At 44.4% G+C, this 22,252-nt stretch overlaps 1 protein-coding gene across 1 annotated transcript in view; it reads left to right on the forward strand.

Moving 5' to 3' along the window:
* The window catches only part of LOC309331261 (uncharacterized protein), a 140,911-nt gene that overhangs the window by 104,593 nt on the left and 14,066 nt on the right, over window positions 1–22,252 (forward strand). The window lies entirely within an intron of this gene.

The raw sequence follows: 22,252 nt of genomic DNA on the forward strand, positions 1-22,252 counted from the left end.
TATAACTATCAATAATCAGCTAACATTCCATTCCGTCTCTTGTACGAGAGGACGGCTGTTAGGAATTTAGCAACCTGTAGAGTAATATAAGGATCCACATCTTGAAGAACCCAGGCAAGCTGTAGGTCTACTGGTTTGTCAGCCATAGGCTGGATTATGGAGTTTAGTATGCTAGCACGGGCTGAACTGTACAAAGGGCAGATAAACATAACATGATGTAGAGATTCAGATGTTTTCATTTCACAAGCACACATTGAAGGGACTTGGCCCTTGGTGAATCTATGTCTCAGCACGTTTGTTGGAAAGACATTAAACCTAGCTCTAATGAAGGCATATCGGTGAGACGCGGCCATAAGCGATGTTAAGTAGGACGGAGCGCGGTAGATAGGGGTTATGCCGAAATTTAACGGCGAGCAGACTCCACCACCAGCTACGAAATTTTGGTATAGCTCCGCATCATCCAGCCTTTGATTTATACACCTTTTTGCCACATTTAGATCCAGTTTGAGCAATTCAGTGGGTGAGATCTCATAGGACAGCAATTTGGCATGGATTTTTCCTGACCACAAATCTGTGAAGTCATCTCACCACATGCATTGAATGAGATAGTGGTTCGGGAGTTTATGCCATAGGGATATCCAATAAATCAAAACTCTCCTCCATATAACTAACTCCACTGATGGGATCTTCATTTCTAAGCGAATAGCCGCGTTACTTACGCATGATGGTAATTTTAAAAGTCGGCGTAAGAATTGGCTTTGAAGTGACTCTAATGGTGAGAGGTTTGCAAAGGCAGCCCATAAAGGTGCAGCATAGGCCATTGTGGCCAACACTTTGATGCTATACACTTTCAGGGCCGCAGGGATGAATAAGGCCCCCTCAGAGTAGAAAAAACGAAGGAGGGAGTGACCCAGGGAGTCTGTCTTCCCACAGCTCCTACCTCTCCCTGCTCAGACTCAGCCCTCCAGATAAGTCCTGTCTGCATATCTTCCCCAGACCCTCAACCCTCGTCTTAATACCTAAGCTATGAGGCTCCTTCCTATAGCTATAGATATCTCTTCAGAAAGGATGCTCCACTCAAATTCTAAACAACTCTCTCAGACAAACACTGAGGTCCAGCGCCAAGGGCCTTCTGGCGGTTCCCTCACTGAGAGGATACAGGGAACCAGGCAGAGGGCATTCTTGGTAGTGGCGCCCACCCTGTGGAACATCCTCCCACCAGATGTCAAAGGAAAAAACAATTACAGTCATATCTCAGGTTACAGGCACTTCAGGTTGCGTTTTTTCAGGTTATGGACTGCCAAAACTCGGAAGTATCAGAATGGGTTACTTCCGGGTTTCGGTGGTCGCGGATGCGCAGAAGCGCTAAATCGCATCCCACACGGATCACGTTCGCAACCCGAGCGTCCACTGTACCAGACTTTTAGGAGACATCTGAAGGCAGCCATGTTTAGGAAAGCTTTTAATATCTGAAGGACTATTGTATTTTAATATTTTGTTGGAAGCCACCCAGAGTGGCTGGGGAAAACCAGCCAGATGGGCCAGGGGATAAATAAATTATTATTATTATTATTATTATTAATTATTATTATTATCCTACTTCCTGTCTCCCATCTCAAATCAAGCCCTATCCCTTAACCTGATCCCTGTCTAACATCTCAAAGCAAGCCATATCCAACCCTCTCTCTTTTATTCTCCCTCCCAAATTGCTGCTCCTCCTTCCTCCGTGGCTAGCTGACTTTGTAGCCACTCTGGTGGAATTTTTGCGGGACTGCCTCACCAGACTCTAGTCTGGCTCTGCCATCCATCACAGCAGCAAATCACAGCCTTGAGGGCTCACTACTTTTTGGGCTGGACACATAGCTGTCAACTTTCCCCTTTTCTCGCGAGGAATCCTATTCGGAATAAGGGAATTTCCCTTTAAAAAAGGGGAACCGTTGACAGCTATGGCTGGACAACTTTCAACAGGAAAATGGACTAGCAAAGAGAGTTTTAAAACCCTCTCCAGCCCTGCGGGCCCAATCAAAATTGGGGAAAGCGTACATGAGGCTGCTGTGAGATTTTAAAGCCAGGGGAGAATAATAAAAAATGATAAAGAAAAAAAAAACCAATACTATCAAACACAATTTCAAAGATATGGGTAACATTACATCTAGTCTGAGACTTGTTTTTGTTGCTCTAGAGGGTGTTAGTCAGATCAGCTACTAATTGAGATGCATTAGATGCTCTTTTAATATTACCCTGCTGTGTTGGAAGCACTGATCCACAAGTAGTTTCTATGGGGTTCGGAAGTTGTACCTAAGACGACCCATGTAAGTTGGGCTAAATGTGAATTTTCCCTTCACAGAACAGGAACTTTGCTGTGAGCAGCAGTGGGGTGCTGATTGTGTGGGAAGGATGCATGCAATGAAATGTTCTCCCAGCTGGTGGGATTTCCTTACAGATCATCAATTCCTGTGCAGTTAGAAGGGCAACTTCTTCGCTAGAATGTTCTGTTAGATGGGCTGAATGCAATCCCCATTGGGTTTGTCAGAGGCAGGGCCTATCAGAGGGGGTGGGGGGGGCAAGGAGGGTCATTTGTCCCCTGACCTCAACTTTAGACACTTTGGGAAAAGAGGTGTTTGAGAAGTTTCACAACTTTTTTCCTCCTAACATATTGGACTAAACTAGGACAATCTCACAGCACAGATCTGCAAATTTAACCAAGTGAAAATTGTGATTTGGTAAAGGCAATGGAGTGAATGACTACTATAGCCTCAGCACACAATCAGCAGTGAGGGAATTATGATAAACCTAGGTAGGTAGGAAGGCAGCAATGAAAGAATGATAATGCCCTAGGTGCTGAAGTATAAATGAAAAGGATTGATTGAGAGAGGATACAGTTGTAGATAAAACGTAAAACCTAACACTATGTCCACAATTGGGAAGAGGTGGCACTACCTAAGTAACTATTCTAACTGCAGACTAATAGTATAAGTAATTAAGACAAAGACAAGTGACTTCAAACTTTCTTTGTTGTTAACAAAAATAATCTAGGGACTTAAAACTCGGGGGGGGGGGGACAGACAACAACCTAATCGATCTTTCTAGCTTTAACTGTATGATGTCTGGTGGTGAGGAATTATTATTTCATTCTCAGCTGACAAGCAAACTGCTACAGATGAGACATGTTTCACAGGCTCTTCACAATACTTCAAGATGACACTATTCTCCTTGGAATCAGTTACACAAAATAAATGGATTTACAGCACTGTTTGAAATGAAAGGCATTGCTGGGGACTTTAGTTACCTGCACTTCAAGCAGTGCTATTTTTTTTCCAGAAAAAGAGGTGCCAGAACTCACCATGAACGCCTCCCACATTCTCTGAGAATGGCAATGGCACCCACCTGAGAGGTGTGGGAATCCACCTGAGAGGTGCCAGAACTGAGTTCTGGCAAGTTCTGGCTGGAAAAAAAGCCCTGTGTTCAAGCAGTCAAATTCACAACAACTTCACCAAGAATGCAATGAGCTGACATGCTATTTTGGAGTTTTTTATTTTTTTAAAAAAATCATATATTCTGCTTCCAGTTGGCAAATGATAATCAGAATTCACCAGTTATTTCATGTTTTCACAAGCTGGCCACCAACCTGAACACCTTTAAAAGGGGATTAGACTAATTCATGAAGGATGAGGCTATCAATGATCATGATGGCTGTAGCACATCCAAGCTATACTACCTGCAAGCAGGAAGGCACTTCAGTGGATGCTTGGGTTGTGAACATGATCCGTGCAGGAGGCACGCTCGCAACTCGCAGCATTCGCAACCTGCAGCGCCGCATCTGTGCATGCATGGGTTGCGATTCAGTGCTTCTGTGCATGCACAAAGTGTGATTTAGCGCCTTTGCGCATGCGCGAGCGCTGAAACCCAGAAGTAACCCATTCCGGTACTTCCGAGTTTGGCACGGTGCGCAACCCGAAAACATGCAACCTGACGCATCTGTAAGCCGAGGCATGACTATATTGCACGCAGGTTGTGCTTCCCATATGCATCTGAGTTGGCAATTGTGAGAACACGGTGCTAGACTAGACAGGTTTTTGGTCAGACCTAGTTGGGCTGTTCTTGTGCTTTTATACTCATCCCTCTCAGTGATAACGAGAAACTTCTTTCTGGAAAAGAGGAGAGAAGCAGCTTATCAGATACATTTGCCTGAGCACTAAAATCTCTGTCCTCATGGGAGCTGATATAGTTCAGTGTTGGTACCTATAGAGAGCCAAATTCTCAGCGACTCAGACATTATGGAAATTATCTGAGACCTTTCATACATAGAGCTGACAGTAGGGCTGTGCAGCATAGAGCTGACAGTAGGGCTGTGTAGGTACCCAACTTAATGCTTTGGATCAAGACTGACATGACCTCAGATGATTAGCACTAGACCTGACATCTGGGCCAGATCCAGGTTTCAAACTGAATTAGAGGACTTGCACAGCCCTTTGTTTTCAATCCCTTCTCATACCAACTAGTTGCTTCTGGTTCTCGCCCCTCATATGCTTCTGTGACCACCTCCCTTTTTTGTAACTCTTGATTGCTGTGGGTAAACTGTCATGAGGCAAACTGGGTCTGCCACAGCCCAATCTGGGTAAATTCTGGACTGACCTGAATGAGTTTGGTATCTGGGATTTGCCTAGAGCTGGTGCACAGTACTACTGAATAGTATGTGTTAAAAGTCTGCTTATGGCTCCATTTCACATTTCATATCTTGTGTGGGTGTGTCTGATGGTCTCATTGAATACCTATATAGCTGAGCCAGGAACTAGGAACTCTTGCTTGCCTGGATATAAGATAGAGAAGGACGTGAGTGTGTGTGTGAAAACTTGTTGTTGTTTAGTCATTTAGTCGTGACCCCATGGACCAGAGCACGCCAGGCACTCCTGTCTTCCACTGCCTCCTGCAGTTTGGTCAAACTCATGCTGGTAGCTTCGCGAACACTATCCAACCATCTCGTCCTCTGTCGTCCACTTCTGGGAGCTCCCCTTTCTGCTCCCAACCTCCCACCCCAGGAGATGTTCCCTTCCCTGCCTCTCACACAGGGTTCTTCAACAACCAACCATCACCTTTATCTGCATGCAGTCCCCTCATTGCGTGACCAGGCGCAACAGCCCCAGCCCCCAGGGATCATAAGGAAGGAATAAAGACTCTGACAATGTTGTTGTTTAGTCGTTTAGTCGTGTCCGACTCTTCGTGACCCCATGGACCAGAGCACGCCAGGCACTCCTGTCTTCCACTGCCTCCCGCAGTTTGGTCAGACTCATGTTTGTAGCTTCGAGAACACTGTCCAACCATCTCGTCCTCTGTCATCCCCTTCTCCTTGTGCCCTCCATCTTTCCCAGCATCAGGGTCTTTTCCAGGGAGTCTTCTCTTCTCATGAGGTGGCCAAAGTATTGGAGCCTCAGCTTCACGAACTGTCCTTCCAGGGAGCACCCAGGGCTGATTTCCTTAAGAATGGATACGTTTGATCTTCTTGCTGTCCATGGGACTCTCAAGAGTCTCCTCCAGCACCATAATTCAAAAGCATCAATTCTTCGGCGATCAGCCTTCTTTATGGTCCAGCTTTCACTTCCATACATCACTACTGGGAAAACCATAGCTTTTACTATACGGAATTAGAGGACTTGTTATATGTGAAAACTAGCCAACTGCAAAAAGCTAACATGTGCATCTATTGATCTGCCCATCGCTTGCATGTAGTCCCTGGAAGGATGTCCACAAGGGAACGGGGTCTTCAGTCTGAAAAAGGTTCCAGTTCCTACATTAGAACAAGGAAGACAGGCATGCGTTGAACACATGAGAAATACAGTACATGGCTTCCTCAGACAGGCTGTTTGCATACTGAAACTTCAACAGACAAGACCAAAAATTGCATAATTCCTTTGTTTCCAAGGCTTGAGTGTTTCCCTGACCTGTGTCCTGACCTGTATTGCAATTTGGTTGAGTCTTAAAAAACAGCATTTGGGAACTTCTGCATTTCTTTATCAGAGCTGTCATTAATGCTCAAAACATGGAGTGTGTGTGTTTGTGTGTTTGGTGTGTGTGTGTAATTTTTTGCACAACAGAATGTGCAAATGTCAAGCTGAGAACTGAGCCCCACAAAAATATGGCCCAAATCTACTTGGAAGTGTTAACGACTTATTTTAGGACTCCAGAAAAGGCTCTAAACCTCCCCTGTCTGAATCTGTATGTCTCCCACACAGGCTTGAGTGGAGCCAAGGGTTGAGTTGGAGCTGCCCCCCAGATCAAGTAAAACAACAGAAATACTTAAGGAGCTGACGAAATCACTTCAATTCTGCCCCCCTAACAAAAGTCCTGCCCCCCAAGTCCTGACCCCCTAACAAAAATCCTGGTTACACCCATGCACACAGGGAATATATCCAGGGACTATGATAAGGCTCTTTTTCTTAAGGCATAAGAAATGCTTCCAGATCTATGGCTGAAAGGCACTTGAGAAATGCAAAGCAGGGACATTTAGCATTTCTTTTCCTGTATTCTTTGCATGAGAGTGACAAGAAAAATGGTAACATCAAGGATGTAAAATGTGAAATGACTGAAAGGCATGAGTCATACTGCAGTTACATCTTGCTTTGTGTTTGATAAACCTCTGTGTTTATCAAAAGCAAAAAGGGCACCATTTGCAGCCATTCCACTTGCACTGAATAAACAAAGCTTTCACTTTGAAACAATTCTCTCTCTTGCTCCTTAAAAAAGAAAAAGAAAAAGGCCAGTACAGTAGAGAGAATAAGCAAACCCTTGTGGGCATTTGAAGTCAAACCATGGTTTTCTGAACAAAAAAAAGTAACCCTCAGATACCAAAGTTCAATGATACAGGAGTAGATCCTAATGCAATAGCAGTTGAATAGTACTGGGAGAAAGATAAGAAAGGGGACCAATAAGCAGAAGAGAAGAAATAGATTAATTCCATGGATGGATGATAAGGGCCAGTCCCAGTATTAGGCAGAATGAGACAGCCTTCTCAAGAGTAAATGACTGGTGTGCGCAGGAGCAAGGGATGGTGGCAAGGCACTAGCGAGCAGAGCTGTGCTTATACCTAGACAATTTGTTTTTTAAGGTGTCCAGCAATATAAACAGCAAAGAAATACAGTGGTGCCCCGCAAGACGAATGCCTCGCAAGACGGAAAACCCGCTAGACGAAAGGGTTTTCCGTTTTGGAGGCGCTTCGCAAAACGAATTTCCCTATGGGGTTGCTTCGCAAGACGAAAATGTCTTGCAAGTTCCCGCGGGTTTTTCCCCACTTTTTTCGCCCTTTCCCTAAGCCGCTAAGCCGCTTAACAGCTGATCCGCTGATAAGCCGCTTCTCAGCTGATCGCTAAAAGCCGCTAGACCGCTAATAGCGCTAATCCGCTAAGCTGTCAATGGGCTTGCTTTGCAAGACAAAAAAACTGCTAGACGAAGAGAATCGCGGAACGGATTCTTTTCGTCTTGCGAGGCACCACTGTAAATGAAAGGGGGTGTCATCTTGTCCTTTGCCTCAGCCCATGAAATGTCTTGATGGATGTCAGTCTCATGCATTTCTGCTGGACTTAGTCCAAATTAGCTGCCTGAAATTGTAATCCTATCCACAATTACCTGGGAATATGATTACATCTGAGCAAAAATGCATAGCATTGCACTACACATGTCAGGGAAATACATATTCCATGAGGAAACCAGCACTACACAAGAACATCAGAAGTGCCCTGCTGGATCAAAACAAGGGGCTATCTAATATTGCATCCTGTTTGAAACATAGGCCAGCTGGGAAGACCATGGCATTGGATTAAAACAACCACCTTCCCTCTGACTACCATAGCAACTGGTGATCAGAGGCGTGATGTTTTTGAAACTTGAGATTAGATGCCAAGGCTCCAGACCATGAATTCTTGGAGGCAGATTATTCCAAAGATGGCATCCCTGAGGAGGAGATGTATCCACCCCGTTACGACTTTATGTAGAGCTGTAGCCATCTTCTCCCCTGAACACAAAGGAAACACCTTTGCTGCCAGACTTTGATTATTGGTCTACAAACTCCTCAAAGGATCAGGAGTCCCCTCAGCTTGAAACACTGAGGCCCAGAAGAAGCCAATGACTGCAGAAGAAGTCCTTTAACTGCCCAGATGCAGCATTCAGGAGAGGAAGCTTCCAGTCAATGAATGCCTAGCCCAGGCTATAAAGATCTTCCAGTTGCTCTGGGGTGCCACTGAAACCCTATATTCTGCCTCAACTGCAGGATCATGAATTGTGGTACTGAAATCCATACCTAGGTCCCTATCTAATTAGCTGATTCTGCCTGCCTTCCTTTTCTGACTGCCAGGAACTACTGACCTCCCCTGTGCGTCGCCATCACCTGCCTGTGGTGGATCAGGATACTATCATGTCCAGTGTTGCTCTGATTCAAGTCCAAGAGCATTCTCTTCCAAGAAGCATTTTAACCCTCAGAAAACTGTTTTTTTTTTTTTTAAAAAAAGAAAATTATTATTATTGCTTGCAGAGGAGCAACCATCTTAGTGTACAATTTGCTGACATGTCTTTGACAGGCTACAGAGCCTTGCAAGCACTCTTCGCCAAGTGAAGCAAACATTTCTATTGAGATCAAAGGTCAGCTCATATCCCCCCAACAAATGGCTGGGGAAAACAAAGGAACTGTCAGAAAGCAGAAGCGTGACCACCTGAAATAAACTGGTAAAGTCTTGCATGTATAGCTAGAGAGACCAGGATTGTAGTGTGTGTGTGTGGGGGGGGGGTTATGCATTGGAACTCCCCACCCCACCCCCCACACTCCCCATGCATCACAAAGCTGCTGTAGTTCAAGGGTGAAAAGATTGCTTGTTCAGGTGGGAACATTGCAATTCCCTTCCCAGTGTTAGAACAGAGCAACTAGAAATCCTCTCCCAATGTTCCTTTAACTGGAAAGGAGGGCAGAGGTAAAGGGGATGCTAGCTTCCTTGTCTCATTCTTGTTCTCATCAGCCCCAAGAAGGCTCCTCACTTTGCACAGCGACCTTCCAATTTTGGGAGGGTGATGAGACATCAGTGCTAGTGTGTTCTCTCCCCTCCTACAGAATTATAGCACATCCTAGACTGCCTGTTTGCGGTGCCCATTCTGCATGATGGCACCTAATTTGCCTTAGAGACAGTAGCAGGTTCCACTTCAAATGGACTCTCACAGAATTTGAAGTTCCTTTGCTGAATCCTGTGGAGCTTTCTCCCCACACCACTCTGCACTTCCATGAACAAAAGTAATGTGTGTCAAGCAGAATTAACTAGACCTGTGCACAAACGGCCTCTCAAATTTGCACACCCTACTTGTTAGCAGAGAAATTGCTGTGTCCCATTTCACCAAATATGTCCAGGAGAAGAGAAATTCTCCAACTGTTTCTCAGGATTTTGGCTCACCATAACAAAATGTCCAATCTCAACCATCACATTACACCCCTCCTCCAGAAGGACAGACAAGGCAAGTCAGAAATCTGCCTAGTTCTCAAATAATTGCAAGGACTAGTGGGAGAGAAAAACACACACAGCACACAGTGAGATTGAAATTGGAGGCTTAAATTATTAGGCTGTACACAGATCTCATTCATTTGCAATTTGATTTTTTTGTTACTGACAAGGTAGTTCTCACACACACACACACACACACACACACACACACACACACAAAAGAGCAGTGCTGTATGCAGCATAATATTAATAGAGACTAATTAGGAAAAGATTAGCATTGGAGAAAGAAAAGCATTTTGATTCATCTTGTATGTGCCTGCCAATGCATCTTTTGATGCTGATTATTATTTTCAAGGGGTTGATGTTTACAGAGGTTTGATTAAAATGAGAAATGCATATTAAGATGGAGCACACAGGTGCCAATTCTCAAATGATAATGCCTAAACACCCCCTTCTCCCAGAGCACAATGAACTTTCAAAGGGTAGGGGGAAATGGGAATACTTCTAAGATCTTTACTGTATATTTTGTGCATGAATGTTCTTGACAATCTGAATGGCATACATGAAAGAAATGCCACTTGTTACTTAAAGCACACTGACTATTCCCCGTCTCAAAAGATGTGCAAGAGCTTCCTGGTGGTCCATCCTTTTGCCACAAAGACGTGGGAAGAAAACACCAAGGAAAAGAAATTGAGATGTGCTGTTTCTCTTTTCAAAAGCACACGAGCGATGTAGCTCAGTAGTAGAGCTACTGTGTAACATACAAATAGTCCCTGATCAATCTCTGCTCTCTCCATGTAGGGCTGGAAAACCCTGTGGAATTACTGCCACCCCAGTGTAGACAGAACTGAGCTACATGGACCAATGCTTTGTCATTGTGTGTTCCAGTACCTACCTAGCTATTGCCTTCACATCTGCCACTTGGATGAGTGCAGAATGTGCTTTGGCATCATGTGGCTTGCAGCTATTTTTTTAAAAAAGAAAGATTTTGTTAACACTTTTCATAGTACAGTACTTTACAATAGAAAGCAAACTAAACAAAAAATAAAAACAAAAAAGAGAGAAAGAAGGCAAAGTCCTTTTTCATAACTCTTGTCCCACACAGAAAGAGATGAACTCTCCCAGCTCTCGCCTGGGAGCTCCCCTTTCTGCTCCCAACCTCCCACCCCAGGAGATGTTCCCTTCCCTGCCTCTCACACAGGGTTCTTCAACAACCAACCATACCTTTATCTGCATGCAGTACCCTCATTGCGTGACCAGGAGCAACAGTCCCAGCCCCCAGGGATCATAAGGAAGGAATAAAGACTCTGACAATGTGGTTGTTGTTGTTTAGTTGTTTAGTCGTTTAGTCGTGTCCGACTCTTCGTGACCCCATGGACCAGAGAACGCCAGTCCCTCCTGTCTTCCACTGCCTCCTGCAGTTTGGTCAGACTCATGTTAGCAGTTTCGAGAACACTATCCAACCATCTCGTCCTCTGGCGTCCCCTTCTCCTTGTGCCCTCCATCTTTCCCAACATCAGGGTCTTTTCCAGGGAGTCTTCTCTTCTCATGAGGTGGCCAACGTATTGGAGCCTCAGCTTCACGATCTGTCCTTCCAGGGAGCACCCAGGGCTGATTTCCTTAAGAATGGATACGTTTGATCTTCTTGCAGTCCATGGTACTCTCAAGAGTCTCCTCCAGCACCATAATTCAAAAGCATCCATTCTTCGGCGATCAGCCTTCTTTGGGATCCAGCTCTCACTTCCATACATCACTACTGGGAAAACCATAGCTTTAACTACACGGACCTCTTTTGGTAAGGTGATGCCTCTGCTTTTAATGATCCTGTCTAGGTTTGCCATCACCTTTCTCCCAAGGAGCAGGTGTCTTTTAATTTCGTGACTGCTGTCACCATCTGCAGTGATCATGGAGCCCAAGAAAGTAAAATCTCTCACTGCCTCCATTTCTTCCCCTTCTATTTGCCAGGAGGTGATGGGACCAGTGGCCATGACCATATTTTGCGCTCTCCTCTTTCACCCTCATTAAAAGGCTATTTAATTCCTCCTCACTTTCTGCCATCAAGGTTGTGTCATCTGCATATCTGAGGTTGTTGATATTTATTCCGGCGATCTTAATTCCGGCTTGGGATTCATCCAGCCCAGCCTTTCACATGATGAATTCTGCATATAAGTTAAATAAGCCGGGGGACAATATACAGCCTTGCCGTACTCCTTTCCCAATTTTGAACCAATCAGTTGTTCCATATCCAGTTCTAACTGTAGCTTCTTGTCCTACATAGAGATTTCTTAGGAGACAGATGAGGTGATCAGGCACTCCCATTTCTTTAAGAACTTGCCATAGTTTGCTGTGGTTGACACAGTCAAAGGCTTTTGCATAGTCAATGAAGCAGACGTAGATGTCTTTCTGGAACTCTCTAGCTTTCTCCATAATCCAGCGCATGTTTGCAATTTGCTCTCTGGTTCCTCTGCCTCTTCTAAATCCAGCTTGCACTTCTGGGAGTTCTCGGTCCACATACTGCTTGAGCCTTCCTTGTAGAATTTTAAGCATAACCTTGCTAGCGTGTGAAATTAGTGCAATTGTGCGGTAGTTGGAGCATTCTTTGGCACTGCCCTTCTTTGGGATTGGGATGTAGACTGATCTTCTCCAATTCTCTGGCCACTGCTCCAAATTTGCTGGCATATTGAGTGTAGCACCTTAACAGCACCATCTTTTAAAATTTTAAATAGTTCAGCTGGAATACCATCACTTCCACTGGCCTTGTTATTAGCAATGCTTCCTAAGGCCCATTTGACTTCACTCTCCAGGATGTCTGGCTCAAGGTCAGCAACCACACTACCTGGGTTATACGAGACATCCATTTCTTTCTGGTATAGTTCCTCTGTGTATTCTTGCCACCTCTTCTTGATGTCTTCTGCTTCTGTTAGGTCCTTTCCACTTTTGTCTTTTATTATGGTAATCTTTGTACAAAATCTTCCTATCATATCTCCAATTTTCTTGAACAGATCTCTGGTTCTTCCCATTCTATTGTTTTCCTCTATTTCTTTGCATTGCTCATTTAAGAAGGCCTTCTACTCTCTCCTTGCTATTCTTTGGAAATCTGCATTCAATTTCCTGTATCTTTCACTATCTCCCTCGCATTTTGCTTGCCTTCTCTCCCCCACTATTTGTAAGGCCTCGTTGGACAGCCACTTTGCTTTCTTGCATTTCCTTTTCATTGGGATGGTTTTAGTTGCTGCCTCTTGTATAATGTTACGAGCCTCCATCCGTAGTTCTTCAGGCACTCTGTCCACCAAATCTAAATCCTTAAATCCTTAAACCTGTTCCTCACTTCCACTGTTGTCAGAGTCACCCGTGGTCCCAGCTCACAAGAGACCAAAGTCCAGTCCGGCTTATGTACAAAAGTTTTTATTGAAGAACATTCTTAGCTTCACAGCCGAGCTCCGTGACTCTAAGTCTGTTACGCTTAGACCGCTGAAGTCCCCTCTGAGTCAGTCCCGCCTCTACACCAGTTTAAGAGGCTTGTACTGGTCCACCTCTTCCTCTCTTTCCTTTTCCGCAGGGTCTTTCTGCCCTGTTCTCTCCCTTCGGGACTCCCCAGAGGCTGAATCCTCTGGCGCCTCCTCCCCCCTCCTTCGGGCTTTGGGACCAGGCTCCTCCCCAGGACTCTCTTCACTTCCGCGCGCCTCCCATTTTGAACTTGGCGCGCGTACGTTGCTCCTGACCTTCCCTTCGACAGTTACACTGCCCTCGATACTACTTTCCTCCCCTTCCGGCAGGACGTCTTGCCCTGATCTCCTTCCCCTCTCTGCTTCCTGTTCTGCTCCTTCTGACACACTGGTCACTCCACCCCCTTCACTCCGTTCCGGCGGAGCAGCCGGTCCCGATCTCCAACTCCCACTGGGGGTTCCCCCTTCGTTTCCCTGCTCCTGACTGCTTCCCCCTCTAGCTCCCCTTGGCTTGACCAGAGGGGCTCCCTTTTGGGAGTCCTCCGATTCACTGGACGGACTCATGGACAATCTTGGGTCATTGTCGTCCTCTTCCTCGTCACCCTGGAATCCTTCCCCCTCGCTCTCTGTCTCCTCCCTCATCTGCGCCTCTCTCCCTGAACCCCTGACAACTGTGTATTAATAAGGGATTTGACTTAGATTGTATCTTGCCGGCCCAGTGGTTTTTCCTACTTTCTTCAGTTTAAGCTTGAATTTTGCTATAAGAAGCTGATGATCTGAGCCACAGTCAGCTCCAGGTCTTGTTTTTGCTGATTGTATAGAGCTTCTCCATCTTTGGCTGATTTTGATGCTGCCCATCTGGTGATGTCCATGTGTAGAGTCGTCTCTTGTGTTGTTGGAAAAGAGTGTTTGTGATGACCAGCTTGTTCTCTTGGCAGAACTCTATTAGCCTTTGCCCTGCTTCGTTTTGAACTCCAAGGCCAAACTTGCCAGTTGTTCCTTTTATCTCTTGACTCCCTACTTTAGCATTCCAATCCCCTATAATGAGAAGAACATCCTTCTTTGGTGTCATTTCTATAAGATGTTGTAAGTCTTCATAGAATTGGTTAATTTCAGTTTCTTCAGCACCAGTGGTTGGTGCATAAACTTGGATTACTGTGATGTTAAAAGGTCTGCCTTGGATTCGTATCGAGATCACTCTATCATTTTTGAGATTGCATCCCAGTACGGCTTTTGCCACTCTTTTGTTGACTATGAGGGCCACTTCATTTCTTTTACGGGATTCTTGCCTACAGTAGTAGATGTGATGGTCATCCGAACTGAATTCGCCCATTCCCGTCCATTTTAGTTCACAGACGCCCTGGATGTCAATATTTATTCTTGCCATCTCATTTTTGACCACATCCAACTTACCTAGGTTCATGCTTCTTACATTCCAGGTTCCTATGCAATATTTTTCTTTACAGCATTGGACTTTCCTTTCGCTTCCAGGCGTATCCGCAACTGAGCGTCCTTTCGGCTTTGGCCCAGCCGCTTCATCAGCTCTGAATCTACTTGTACTTGTCCTCTGCTCTTCCTCAGTAGCATGTTGGACGCCTTCCGACCTGAGGGGCTCATCTTCCAGCGTCATAACTTTTATATGCCTGTTGTCTTTGTCCGTAGAGTTTTCTTGGCAGGGATACTGGAGTGGCTTGCCGGTTCCTGCTCCAGGTGGTTCACATTTGGACAAAACTCTCCCCTATGACCTGTCCATCTTGGGTGGCTTCTCTGAGTTATTCAAGCCCCTTCGCCACGGCAAGGCAGTGATCCATGAAGGGGCTGACAATGTTATATGGAATTAAAATTAGGTCACAACTTTGTTAAACTTCTGAATGTAGGATGACCTTGGCTTAGGCCTTGGGCGTGTATCCCCCCCAGCCGGGGGAACTGGGGCTCATTAGGGTAAATGGGATATGGGGGTGACTGCAAGACATAAGTGTAGCAAGCAGCCCAGCCCATATCACCGCTCGCAGGGGAGTTCACTGACAACCTTTCAGTGTATGGCCAGTGACACCTATACAGTGGTACCTTGGGTTACATACGCTTCAGGTTACATATGCTTCAGGTTACAGACTCCGCTAACCCAGAAATAGTACCTTGGGTTAAGAATGAATTAAGTACTTAACCTGAGGTACCACTGTATATATATATAACCCCTTTAAGAGGGGGACCCTGGAATCACTGCTGCAGGGGGGTGAGTCACCATTTCACGCCCCTCCCCCCATTAAAGGGAAGAAAAGACTAAAGGATTCCACCCAAGGCCATAACCGCCAAAGTTGTGATGAATTGCTGTGGGGAAGACAAAACCTGCTAATGCAGGAAAATTTCTTTCCGGTCCTACAGCAGCAACCAGTCAAAGACCGTAGTAAAGGTAAAGGTAAAGGGACCCCTGACCATTAGGTCCAGTCGTGACCAACTCTGGGCTCATCTCGCTTTATTGGCCGAGGAAGCCGGTGTACAGCTTCCGGGTCATGTGGCCAGCATGACTAAGTTGCTTCTGGCAAACCAGAGCAGCGCACGGAAACACCGTTTACCTTCCCGCCGGAGCGGTACCTATTTATCTACTTGCACTTTGACGTGCTTTTGAACTGCTAGGTTGGCAGGAGCAGGGACCGAGCACTGGGAGCTCACCCCCGTCACGGGGATTCGAACCACCGACTTTCTGATCGGCAAGTCCTAGGTTCTGTGGCTTAACCCACAGCGCCACCCGTAGTAGCACCCACTAATCAGGAAGAAAAAGTTAACCTGCAACAAGAAACATTAAACAAAGGGAGGGTAGGGAGGGTGAATCTCCAGAGCTGACTGTCTGGCTATTGTCGGCTCCACCCCTTATTATAAATGGTGCTGGCCCCATCTCCCAGCAAGAAACTTGATTACTGAGGCTGGGTGTGAACCTCCAAAAATTACCGTATTTTTTGCTCTATAAGACGTACCAGACCACAAGACGCACCTAGTTTTTGGAGGAGGAAAACAAGAAAAAATATATTCAGAATCTCAGAAGCCAGAACAGCAAGAGGGATCGCTGCGCAGTGAAAGCAGCAATCCCTCTTGCTGTTCTGGCTTCTGGGATAGCCGTGCAGCCTGCATTCGCTCCATAAGACGCACATACATTTCCCCTTACTTTTTAGGGGGAAAAAGTGAGTCTTATAGAGCAAAAAATACGGTAACACTGAGAAAGAAGCCAGCCCCCTTCTACTATTAAGTTCCCTGGGAACTGTAGCCCCGCACGCAATCCTGCAAAGGGCGCCCACATATAAAGTGTGAGTGCTCATTAACCCAGAGTAGAGGACAAGAAAAAAGCAAAACAAAGCAGAAGCAAGGGCAAAGCAATGAAAGGAACAGAAAGCTAAAAGTAATAAAGGAATGAGAAAGTAATAAAGGAAACTAAACCTGAGCTCTATGCTGAAGTCTCTAACCGCTTGGAGTTTGGGGTAAATGTAATAATATTAATGACCTTTCTATTCATGAAGGCCTTTTAAATAACTTTTACTGCAAGGGCCTCTCAGTTTTATACTGGGATGGGCTTTTTGTCATTTAATAATGTTTCAGTTTCTTGTTTTAAGAATACATTTGTTGTTGTGTTTTGATGTGGGATAAATATATTTATATTTCTCTTATGACCTACCCAAAGAACTCGTGTTATGGGGTGCCTTCATAAATGCAGTCCTCTCACAAATTCTGCAAAAAACAAATTATAGAGATGAGCATGCAGTATCTCCAAATCTGGGAGAGTTGTGTGCAACTATTGACCAAATGAAAAACAACAAAGTCTTCAAAGTGGGCGGAACTGAACTTACACAACAACTTCACAAGCTCATCAGAAAAACCTGGGAGAGAGAGGAGATCCCAGCAGACTTGAGGGGTGCCAAAATTATTAATCTCTTTTAAAAATGGTGATAGAACGGATTGTGGACTTTCCTGCAGTGGAAGCCAGCCTCCCCAGGCCTCCCCATGATGGTGGTGGGCTTCTCTAGGCCTTGCAGCCTCCTCCCAATGCATGCGATATCACATGTGTGCATCACACGCATGTCACATGCTTGTGCAACGCCCCCCCCCCACATTGGGTGGAACTTGGTGCGCTTGTGCCAAAATATTTCAGAAGCACATACTTTTACAACAAACAACAACAACAACAACAATATTTAATTTATACCCCGCCCTCCCCGGCCAGAGCCGGGCTCAAGGCGGCTAACACTAATAAAATCACAGTAAAAACATAATGGGGGGAAAGGGGGGGGATTTAAAATACAGATTAAAATGCAATTTAAAATGCAGCCTCGTTTTAGAATAGCTGATAAATCAAGACCATAAGGGGAGGGAAACATAAGGGTCAGACCAAGTCCAAACCAAAGGCCAGGCGGAACAGCTCTGTCTTGCAGGCCCCGGGGAAAGATGTCCCGCAGGGCCCTAGTCTCTTGTGACAGAGCGTTTCACCACGTCGGGGCCAGTGCTGAAAAGGCCCTGGCCCTAGTTGAGACCAATCTAACCTCCTTGAGGAACATGCAACAACAGAACCCTTTTGTCATTACGTCCTTACCCGTCAGCCAAGGAGCTGACAGCAGCAAATGTGAGCCTTCCTATCATGATGTAGACTAAGACTGAGATGGGGTGACTGGCTCAGAAATTAAGCCGATCTACTTTCCCCCAATGCTTGGGGCTTGCATTCAAAACATATGCTGACCAAGTATACCTGTAGTTTTGAAGACGTACTGTCCAGAATTCTACTATCTCAGCTTTGCCACCTTTCCACCCCTAATATGTACAATGGCTTTCAATCCTAGGTATTAAATAAAACAGCCTATGCCAGGGGTCAGCAACCTTTTTCAGCCGGGGGCTGGTCCACTGTCCCTCAGACCTTGGGGGGGGGGGCAGACTATATTTTTTGGGGGGAAAGGAATGAATTCCTATGCCCCATAAATGACCCAGAGATGCATTTTAAATAAAGGCACACATTCTACTCATGTAAAAACACGTTGATTCCCGGACCATCCGCTGGCCAGATTGAGAAGGCGATTGGGCCGGATCCGGCCCCCGGGCCTTTGTTTGCCTGACCCGGTTTAAAAGCACAATACACATATCACCCTTGGTAATTCTTCTTTTTGCAGTATTGCATTCCTATGTACAGTGGTACCCTGGGTTACAGACCCTTCAGGTTACATACGCTTCAGGTTACAGACTCCGCTAGCCCAGAAATAGTACCTCAGGTTGCAAACTTTGCCCCAGGATGAGAACGGAAATCGCAGTAGCAGCAAGAGGCCCCATTAGCAAAAGCATACTTCAGGTTAAGAACAGTTTTGGGTTAAGAACGGACCTCCGGAATGAATTAAGTTCTCTTGGGAGAAGCCAGAGGGGAAGCCAAAAAATAAATAGTTTTATTCTATAGAATCACACATGACAAGAAGGGACAGTAGTGCTTTGGACTTCCACACAACAGCAGCAGTTGAGAGCCACCTCCCAGACATGATGCTGTAGAAGGGATTTTCTAGAAGGCCAGTTGGTCCCTTTTATATTTTTAGTATTCTTACTCTTATCCCCTCCCTCCCTCTCCTGTTTGACACCCAGTTCTTTATCCTCTGATGGATTCCAGGGAAAAAAAAGAGAAAACCCTTCAAGGGCACAAAAGGAAGACAAAAAGGACATTTTTCTTCAGAGGCAATTCTTCTTCCTTTGTTAGATCATAAAAGCACATTATCTGTAAAAAATCATTTACTCTCTATCCAGCCGAGCTTACGTGTTCAAGACCAGCACACCGATAGCTTCGTGAGAAGAGATACTTTGACATTTTATTCACATGGCAGTTGGGTTTTTTCCTCTTTTCTTTGCCCTGCTCCTGAATTATATAAAGCCTCTTTGAGCCTCACTACTGGATACAATCAGAACCCGCCAAGCTGCAAAGTGAGGGCTTCTTAAGCCTTCTGAAATACAGTCAGCACCAAACATAAAACAATAGGTGCAAAATATTTGCTCACCTTAAGCTTGCATTGTACTGATTACTTGAACACACACCCACACACCCACACACCCACACCCACACCCACACCTTGAACATCTAAACCCCCAAACATATTTACATTTCAAATGGCACACATTTTCTTTCTTTCTTTTTTAACTCTTTTAAATGAAGAAAATAAACAGTTCAAAAGGAAAACCCCTCAGTTTTATTTCAACCACATATTACTGCCGTGGCTTGATATTCTTGTGGACAATGGCTCTGCTTCTCTCTTCTCAACAAAAATAGAGACTTTTGAATCTTTTCATTTCAAAAGTAATGCTTCTGCTCTTTTTAACCCTTCAGGCTAAACTATTATGCTGTGACGTGTCCTTGCATGCTAGATACCATCAGAAACCTGCCCAGCATCCTGTATCTAATCAACAATTCACAGGCATACAGGGAAAGCATTTGCACATAGAGATTTACATGTAACGGCTTCCACACAATTGTTCAGGATTCATTATTGTGTTTTTTTGGGGGTGTCTCAGCAGAGAGAAGACTCCAAGGGTTGTATCCAATGCTAATCCGACTCAGAGCAGACTCACTGAAGTGAGTCTGAAGTTAATGGATATGGCTCTCTTAGATTCCTTCATTTTAATAAGTGTACTCTGAGTATAGCTTAATTGGATACAGCCCCAGGCTTCCAATAATTGCTGAACTGGCCTCTGCAGCACAAGGATTCTAAGCATGCTCTCTCTCACATTTTTACTAATATGGGCTGTTTTCATTCTGATCTTTTCTCATACATCACCATTTTGAAGTAGCTTTTGAAAAATTAAGTAATGAGACTTCAGACATGGCTGATGAGGTCTCTGACAGTGCTCAACAAGCTGAAAATCAACTTCAAAAAACAAATGAATTGGAAGCTGCCACATAACAAACGAGGCCATTGGTATATATAGCTTAATGTTGTCTGTATCACCAGTGGTTACAATTTTGGGCCACGTTCACAGTCCACCAACTCTCTCAGGGCCACACACCAGCTACGGCCAAAGCACACATATACACTCGCCAGAGACACAGCATACAAAGCTACATACAGACCACACATATGGACCACGCAGCATACTCACCATGCATTCACACATATAGACCACACACAGATATGCATCACACATACATATTTGCCATACAGTACACACAACCCACAAACTGAAGGTTTTTAAACTTCCATCTGGCCATCTGTCAGGGATTCTTTAGATGTGATTAAAAATAGACCAAGCAACAACTACTATTGGCGTACTTTCTGAAAAGGTCTCTCAGAACACACAGGCAATTGAGAATTTACAAGGAGCTACAGCTGAAAATCATAAATTAGCTGTGGAAGCCTACCAAAAAGCGGAGCAAGCAAGTAAAAAAGTTGATGAGATTAAAGGTGAAATCAAGCCTCTGCAAAGACAGGTAGGGGAACAACAGGCCTACCTGTCGATGGTGGAATTGAGAAACAAGGAGAATAACCTTAGGTTGAGAGCTGTCCCAGAATTGGAGGAAGGCAACTTGGAGGGATTTTTGACACTTTTATTCTCCAAATTTTGGGGAATAGAAGAGGATAAAGACTTTAAAATTGTGACTGCATTTAGACTGGGCAGATCGGTGAAGAAAGACAAGTCCAGAGATTGTTTGGTTATTCTGAAATCAAGAGAGGAAAGAGACAAGATACTAGGCCTACATTTCAAAAAATCTCTAGAGATAGAAGGTAAAAAGGCTGAAATTTACAGAGATATACCTAAATTCTTATTGGATCTTAGAGCCTCATACTTAGAACTGGCTAAGTTGTTGAGAAACAACACAATCCCTTATAGGTGGGAGTTTCCGCAAGGACTATCATTTAGCTATAAAGGAAGGAAAACTAGAATCAGAACACTAGAGGACCAGCAGAAGTTTCTTCACGACAACGGGGAAGACCTCCAGAAAGGAGCAGTTGCGTCTTGGCCACCTTTACCACCAGGAACTAAACAGCCTGGAGCTGGACCATCACTGCCACCGCCGGGAACGGGAGATCTAGACACCCCATTGTAAGGCCTATAAATTGACTCAGGATGTCTCTGCAACTTCTTAGTTGGAATATAAATGGCGGAAATTCCCCAGAAAAAAGAAGGAAAGTATTTCATATATTGAAGAAAGAGCAATTGGACATTATTTGCCTGCAAGAAACACATGTGACAAGGCTTCATCGGAAAGTGTTAATTAATAAAAGGCTAGGCCAAGAATTTATTTCTTCGGACAGAGTTAAGAAAAGAGGAGTAGTGATCTATGCAAAGGAGAGCCTGTCACCGAAATTTCTATTTAAAGATGAACAAGGCAGAATTTTGGCTATTGAAATTTACACACATGGTGAAAAATTTTTGATTTTAGGAATTTATGCGCCAAATGATGGAAAATCGGAATTTTTTAAGAAGCTGCATGAGACTTTACTGGACTATCTGGATTATAACAACATTATTATGTTGGGAGATATGAATGGGGTTGTCTCTGTAAATATGGATAAGTCGCAGAGTGTAAATATAACAAAAGAAGGCAGACTACCTAAAACTTTTTTTGAAATGACAGACAATATGGATTTGATTGATATATGGAGAGTCAAGAACCCCCTAGGAAAAGAAGGAACTTTCTTTTCTGAAGCTCATTTGTCATGGACACGAATCGACCAAATATGGATAACTAAAGGACTGGCACCTAAAACTAGAAAAGTGGAAATCTGCCCAAAAACTTGCTCCGACCATAATGCTTTGAAAATGGAATTGAGACTAAATATAACCGGATCCTTCAGATGGAAAATGAATGACATTTTATTCAGAGATCAGGAGATTGTGAAGAAGGCCCAAAAAACTTTGAAAGATTACTTTGAGATAAATCTGAACACTACGGTGGAAAAAAGAACAATCTGGGACGCAAGTAAAGCGGTGATGAGAGGGTTTCTAATACAACAAAACACTGTAAAGAAAAGACTCTGGAATGAAAAGAAGCAGAAGATATTGGAGAGAATAAGTGAGGGTGAAAGGAAATTAAGATCTAGGCCCAAGTCTAAGGAAGTGCTGAGAGAAGTGAAATTTTTCCAGGCCCAATATATGAAACTGATAAACCAAGAAGTGGAGTGGAAAATTAAACAAATGAGACAAAGATCTTTCGATTCAGCAAATAAATGTGGGAAACTGCTAGCATGGCAGTTGAAAAAAAGACAAAAATTAAATACAGTTACAAATCTAGAGATTGAAGGAAGAATGGTTCAGAAGCCTGAAGAAATTAGGAAATGTTTCCAGAGATATTTCAAAGATCTCTATGCACAAGGGCCGCAGAAAGAA

The sequence above is a fragment of the Podarcis erhardii genome (assembly GCF_964252035.2).
Source record: "Podarcis erhardii genome assembly, chromosome: 16".
Lineage (NCBI taxonomy): Eukaryota > Metazoa > Chordata > Lepidosauria > Squamata > Lacertidae > Podarcis > Podarcis erhardii.